Source organism: Coregonus clupeaformis, chromosome 20, assembly GCF_020615455.1.
Source record: "Coregonus clupeaformis isolate EN_2021a chromosome 20, ASM2061545v1, whole genome shotgun sequence".
Classification (NCBI taxonomy): Eukaryota; Metazoa; Chordata; class Actinopteri; order Salmoniformes; family Salmonidae; genus Coregonus; species Coregonus clupeaformis.
The window spans coordinates 8,102,861-8,110,581 of NC_059211.1; the positions used below are offsets into that span (position 1 = coordinate 8,102,861).

The following is a 7,721-nucleotide window of genomic DNA, read 5'->3' on the forward strand; positions in this document are numbered from 1 at the left end:
TTACCTGGCTGAATGAAGGACAACAATATGACAATGCCCCCATCTGAAAGTGAGTAGTCACCCAATAGTCATCTTCTTGTCCCTCATTTGTTTGCATTTCTGTCCCCACTTGTAGGTCTTTCTATCCCTGATATCCCTCACCATGATCTTATTCTACTCTCTCTGCATCAACAACTGCCTGTCCACTCCAACCGTCTTGGAGAGAGTACAGAGGTTTCTAACTGTATATTTGTTTCTAATCTTGGTAAATGGCTAGATGCATAATATAAGTGTAGTTTGTGTGTTTTAATCAACTTAAATTATTATTATTATTTTTTTTAATCATATTTATGCTCAGGTTCATTTAATCTTGTTGTAGTTTATCAAGTTATGTTGCTACTGTGTGACTGTGACATGCAGGACTGCTAGCATGAAAATAGCAGTCGTGCAAGAAATAGTAATTAATGCCCATGAAATATGCTATCATGTGCACTCAATTTTTTTTAAATATATTTAAGCAATAAGGCCTGAGGAGGTGTGGTATATGGCCAATATACCATGGCTAAGGGCTGTTCTTATGAACGACGCAACAAGGAGTGCCTGGACCCAGCCCTTAGCTATGGTATATTTGCCATATATCACAAACCCCTGAGGTGCCTTATTGCTATTATAAACTGGTTACCAACGTAATTAGAGCAGTAAAAATAAATGTTTTGTCATACCCGTGGTATACCACGGCTGTCAGCCAATCAGCATTCAGGGCTCGAACCACCCAGTTTATAATACCTTTACTCGTTACTTCTTTCAACACTAATGAATTGCTTAACTTATTACTCCATGGAAAAAGTAATTTGTTACACTACTCGTTATATAACTTTTGCGTTACACCCCAAAACGTTGCGTGTCCTCACTCAATTTAAACAATGTCAACATTACGTAGGCCTATACACCAACACAAGTAGCTTAAATTACCAAGGATAAGGGCATCATTTCCTCTACTACATAATTTGTAAGTCGCTCTGGATAAGAGCGTCTGCTAAATGATGTAAATGTAAATGTAAATACCCAGTTACAAGCTTGTTCAGCTCTCCCTGGGTTACAGTCTTTCCTCCTGAATGATTAAAATCAAGCCTTGACTGGACTTGGATGTGGTAGGCCTACAGTCATCTTCAGCAGCAGTTGTCAGGTCTCTGGGGTCTTTCGCTATGAGTTTTGTGTTGGCATGTTACCTTTGCAGGTGCTTCAAGAGATTGGAAGTCGTGTTTCTAGCAGTGGAGAGCTATTTCTCGCCTGGGCACAGTTTACAGCTATTTCTTGTCACTTTGTCCTACCAAATCAAAGTAATGGGAGTACTTCCACGCTGAGAAAGTAAATGTTTTAGGTGCTTCTGCCATTTTTCATCTCCCTCACTAGTAGTGCGTGCCTGCATAATCAGGAACTTGGTGAGGACAAAAACAATTAGAATCTGGGGCGAGGGGATTTTTTAATATTGCGCCAACGGAGAGGGAATAATAATCACAAATATTTTTGGGGATCAATAACTGTAATAGGAAGGGAATTATAAAAGTAACAAAAAAAATGTGATCAGTGTTATTACTCAAATTGGAACAATAACTCAGTTATATTATTACTAAAACGCTTTAATCACAACACTGCACATGGCCTACTTGGATGACAACCTATTTAGTAAGCCAAGCTATCATTTGCCTTTGGTGATCTTCATTTGGCAAGTGAGAACTTGCGAGCTAATGTTACGCTTGTCACAAGTACTCTATCTAGCGAACATAAGCACAGCTGCGAAGTGGAAAATCTGGTCCAACCCTGTTTCGCAAGCTATTGCAAGTATTCTAAATATACCCAATGAAGCAAGCTGCAATTATTAGCAAGCTAAAATACAGTTAGGCAACTGTCAAACTTGAAGTCGGAAAATATTCTGACCCTACACTTGCTTAAAGTTGCACTGGGGTCGAACATATTTCCTGTTTAGTTTAAGACACTGCGGAGCTGGCACGAGATATGGCTCAGAAAACGTACCACAATCCAGGGATGAGAAATTGCGTTGTACTCAGAATTGTCCAATTATCCCAACTGTTACACCGAGAAGATTGAACGACTGTTAGTTTTAATCCAGGGATGAGAAGGCCATTTCTCAAGGTACGTTTTCCGAGCCATATCTCGTGCCGGCTCCGTGGTGTCTTAATCTAAACAGTAAATCTGTCCGACCCCAATGCAGCTGTAAACAAGAGTACGGATCGGAATCTATTCTGGCTACATTATATGACTTGAGTCTAGCCACCAGCATAGTTTATGTTGCTAACAGCTAGCTAACGTTAGCTAGCAATCAACGCTAGCTACAAATGCTATAACAGTTAGTTAGCTAGATCTTGGATCCTTACCTTTAAATCAGACCGAAGTTTCATCTGCTTTGAAAAAAGATGCGTCTAATATGGACATTACAATTATTTGCTATCTATCAATAGAATCGCAATAATTTCCAAGAACTTAATTCCGTTAGTTAGACATGTCAGTACGACAGAATGTCAACAATAATCCCTAGCTAGTTTCTGTTTCTTCTTCTTATTCTTCTTCTTCTTCTATGATATAATGGCGGTACGCAAACAAACGTTAAAGGTGCATGCCGCCACCAACTGTGCTGGAGTGTGTGGTCAATGACGGTTTACAATATTTCTAAATCCTCCTACCTAACTCATTACTTCAGAGAAGATAAAAAAGAGCCATACTAACTTCTAATATACCCTCTCCATTCCCAAAATCCCTACCAACCCCCCAACCTCAATGACCCTACACTTCATCCTTCCCTTTCTACAACATACTTACAACAATATAACAACACATGCTCCACTGTTTGTTTCATCGACCATACACTCCAGACACAAACCATTCATATGCTTGTCAACCAGATGTAATGATGAATTCAATGTACAATGTCCTAAGCGCAATCGAGCAAACACCACCTCTTCCTTCCTAATCTGACCTTTGAATCTTGGTCCACCGACCTTTCTTTGGAGGGCCTATAAATGCCGGCCCTTTGGCTCAGAGTCCCATCTCTTCTGCCACACAGCTATCAAAATGGCTCTGATCTTACATTTGGCCTCACCTCTACCCAGTAGAACATTAATATAAATTAAATCTAGTTTCAAAGCTCTTTTGGCTAACTGGTCTACAATTTAATTCCCTTCCACACCCGAATGTGCTGAGACCCAGCAGAATCTCACTACTACACCCAGTCTCTCAATTCTCCATAATAACATTAATACCTCAAATAGTAGATCACTTCTATTAGATTTACCTGATGATAAACTATTCAATACAGACAGAGAATCTGAGCATACTATAATTCTAACAGGTTGTACGTCCTCCACTCACTGGAGGGCAACTACTATCGCCAACAGTTCAACTGAGTATTCTGACAGTTCATCTGTTAGTTTTCTACATATCTGTACATCAAATTCAGGAACATAAACGCCTGATCCTGTGCACCCAATATCTGTGAAAAGCGTAAAAAAATCATAAAAACTTCTACCAATGTAATTGTCAACGAGTTTCCCTATATCACTGACTTCTGACCAATCTTTCATTTTCTCTACCAAGGTTAGATCAACAACAGGATTTGGGAGTAACCATGGAGGAACATCCCCTATCACCACAGAAGGGCCAACCTCCAAATGCCTCAAACCACCCTCATCAGCAAGCTTTCCAACTGTCCAAACAAAACCACTGCCTAGTCTACTAGTATATTCCCAACAGTCATCTAGAACAGTAGCAGTGGGATGCTCAACCTCACAGCCTTTCAACCTAGCCCAATAAGCTAATGACCATTTTTTACGCCGTATATCCAAAGGCATCTCACCTGCCTCCACTAGTAAGGCACATACAGATGTTGATTTAAATGCACCAATACATATCCTTAAAACTATATACTGGATTCTGTCTAGCCTCTAAAGCCAAGTCTTCACCGCTGTTCCACCAGTAATCAATTGTCGTCCGGATCAGAGCTCTATAAATATCCATCAACGATTGTCTGTCAGCACCCCATTCATAACCAGAGACCGAGCGCATAAGATTCACCACCTTCTTACACTTTGTTTCAACATTTATGACATGATCTTTCCATTTATATCGCTCATTGAACCATAGACCCAAATATTTGTACTTAGAAACCCTCCCCATAGGCTGGCCATACAGAAACAACTGTATATTATCAGCAACTTTCTTCTTCGAGAAGAACATACAACAAGACTTCGCTATTGACAATTAAAAATCCCAGTCAATCGACCATCTTTCAACATCCACTATAGCTTGTTGAATAGATTTGATCATGAGAGACATTCCTTCCCCTCTTCCAAATAGCGCCATCATCAGCAAATAGGGAAGCCCCAATTCCCCCCTACCTACAGTACCAGTCAAAAATTTGGACAGACCTACTCATTCAAGGGTTTTTCTTAGTTTTGACTATTTTCTACATAATAGTGAAGACATCAAAACTATGAAATAACACATATGGAATCATGTAGTAACCAAAAAAGTGTTAAACAAATCCAAATATATTTTATATTTGAGATTCTTCAAATAGCCACCCTTTGCCTTGATGACAGCTTTGCACACTCTTGGCATTCTCTCAACCAGCTTCATGAGGTAGTCACCTGGAATGCATTTCAATTAACAGGTGCGCCTTCTTAAAAGTTAATTTGTGGAATTTCTTTCCGTCTTAATATGTTTGAACCAATCAGTTTTGTTGTGACAAGGTAGTGGGGGGGGGGTATACAGAAGATAGCCCTATTTGGTAAAATACCAAGTCCATATTATGGCAAGAACAGCTCAAATAAGCAAAGAGAAATGACAGTCCATCATTACTTTAAGACATGAAGGTCAGTCAATCTGGAACATTTCAAGAACTTTGAAAGTTTCTTCAAGTGCAGTCGCAAAAACCATCAAGCGCTATGATGAAACTGGCTCCCATGAGAACCGCCACAGGAATGGAAGACCCAGAGTTACCTCTGCTGCAGAGGATAAGTTCATTAGAGTTAACAGCCTCAGAAATTGCAGCCCAAATAAATGCTTCACAGAGTTCAAGTAACTGACACATCTAACATCAACTGTTCAGAGAAGACTGTGTGAATCAGGCCTTTATGGTTGAATTGCTGCAAAGAAACCACTACTAAAGGACACCAATAAGAAGAAGAGACCTGTTTGGGCCAAGAAACATGAGCAATGGACATTAGACCGGTGGAAATTTGTTCTTTGGTCTGGAGTCCAAATTGGAGATTTTTGGTTCCAACCGCCGTGTCTTTGTGAGACGCGGTGTGGGTGAACGGATGATCTCCGCATGTGTATTTCCCACCGTAAAGAATGGAGGAGGAGGTGTTATGGTGTGGGGATGCTTTGCTGGTGACACTGTCTGTGATTTATTTAGAATTCAAGGAACACTTGACCAGCATGGCTACCACAGCATTCTGCAGCGATACGCCATCCCATCTGGTTTGGGCTTAGTGGGACTATCATTTGTTTTTCAACAGGACAATGACCCAACACACCTCCAGGCTGTGTAAGGGCTATTTTACCAAGGAGAGTGATGGAGTGCTGCATCAGATGACCTGGCCTCCACAATCCCCCGACCTCAACTCAATTGAGATGGTTTGGGATGAGTGGGACGGCAGAGTGAAGGAAAAGCAGCCAACAAGTGCTCAGCATAGGTGGGAACTCCTTCAAGACTGTTGGAAAAGCATTCCAGGTGAAGCTGGTTGAGAGAATGCCAAGAGTGTGCAAAGTTGTCATTTACATTTTAGTAATTTGGCAGACGCTCTTATCCAGAGCGACTTACAGTGAGTGCATACATAATTTTTTTTCATACTGGCCCACCGTGGGAATCGAACCCACAACCCTGGCGTTGCAAACGCCATGCTCTACCAACTGAGCTACACGGCAAAGGGTGGCTTTTGATTTGTTTAACACTTTTTTGTTTACTACATGATTCCATATGTGTTATTTCATAGTTTTAATGTCTTCACTATTATTCTACAATGTAAAAAAAATTAAAAATAAAGAAAAACCCTTGAATGAGTAGGTGTGTCCAAACTTTTGACTGGTACTGTACTTTCGAAAACATATTGTTAATCATAATGTTGAACAAAATAGGACTGAAAACACTGCCTTGAGGAATAGCATTGTCAACTCCATAGGCATCAGATAAAATGGATCCTATTTTAACTCGAAATAGCGATTAAATAAGAAGGCCAAAACCCAGTTATATAATCTCCCACCAATACAAAGTCTTTCCATCTTAATCAGTAAACCTTCTCTCCACATAGTGTCATAAGCCTTGTCAATGTAAAAAACAAACAAAACAGTAGCCATTACTTCTTTCATGACCAGAGTTTTTTCACCTTCATTGCTCACCTTTACTAATGCATCCAAAGTAGATCTACCTCTACGGAATCCACTTTGACATTGACTCAATGAATCTCTATGTTCCAGGAAATATGACAATCTGTTGACTATCATCTTTTCCATCAGTTTACACAAGTTAGAGGTCAGTGCAATTGGTCTATACCTATCAGCACATGAAGGATCCTTACCAGGCTTTACAAAAGGTAATATTACTGCATGTTTCCAACCAGAAGGTATAACCCCCTCACTCCAAATCTTATTAAATAATCCCAGGAGAACATGTATGACCTCATCAGGTAGATGCCTAAACATTACATAGCACAACTGATCATGACCTGGGGCTGTATATTAAGGCCTACTAAGGCTGAATGTATCTCATGTATGGTAAAAACAGCATCCAAAGAAGAGTCAACAGTATCCCTTTTCTTATACACATGAGCATTTAAAATCTCACACCTGCGCTGCTTATCTACTTCAATCAAAGTAACCCCACTATGAACCCTAGCAAACCCTAGTCTTCCCCAACAAGTCAGCTTTTTCTTTGTCAGTTAGGGCAATTTTTTTTTACCAACAACCAAAACTGGAATTCAAGTGGACTTGCTTCTTCCAGTCAACTTCTTCAACATAGACCATACATCCCCCAGCTCAGTACCCATGCCTATTGTAGAGCAGAACTGTCTCCATGCATTTCTCTTGACAGACTTAATGACCCTATGTACTAAAGCTCTCTTCTTTTGGAAATCAAGTAGATTCTCAAGAGTCATATTCCTACGCAACACTGTGTAAGCCCTATTTCTTTCTCGAATAGCTGTAGTGCACTCTTCAGTCCATCAAGGAACCACCTTCATTTTCTCACCCACTTCACTCACTGGTACATATACATTCGCAGCACTCAAAATCAGAGAGGTCACAGAGGCAGCACATACATCAACCGGCCTCTCTAAAGACAACTCTCTACAGACTTTAATTTTTTTATTATTTTTTTATTTTTGGTCATTTAGCAGACGCTCTTATCCAGAGCGACTTACAGGAGCAATTAGGGTTAAGTGCCTTGCTCAAGGGCACATCGACAGATTTTTCACCTAGTCGGCTCGGGGATTAGAACCAGCGACCTTTCGGTTACTGGCACAACGCTCTTACCCACTAAGCTACCTGCCGCCCACTTTAAGCAATGATCACCAAACTTTTCCCAGACTGCTTTATGAAAGCACCATCTTCTGAATGGTACCCTATCTGGAATAGTAACATCAAAGTTCATGATACATAAAATCAGGAAATGATCACTTCCAACAGTAGAATCATTCATTACATTACATTCACACATAGATGCAATA

General features: G+C 40.2%; 1 protein-coding gene across 1 annotated transcript in view; it reads right to left on the reverse strand.

The window, feature by feature from the left end:
* Positions 1-2,559, reverse strand: part of LOC121533772 (E3 ubiquitin-protein ligase RNF13) — an 81,923-nt gene extending 79,364 nt beyond the window's left edge. The window contains exon 1 of the mRNA XM_041840006.1: positions 2,376-2,559. The gene's annotated coding sequence lies outside the window, so the exon portion shown is untranslated. The remainder of the gene's footprint in view (positions 1-2,375) is intronic.
* Between the last annotated feature and the right edge of the window lie 5,162 nt (positions 2,560-7,721).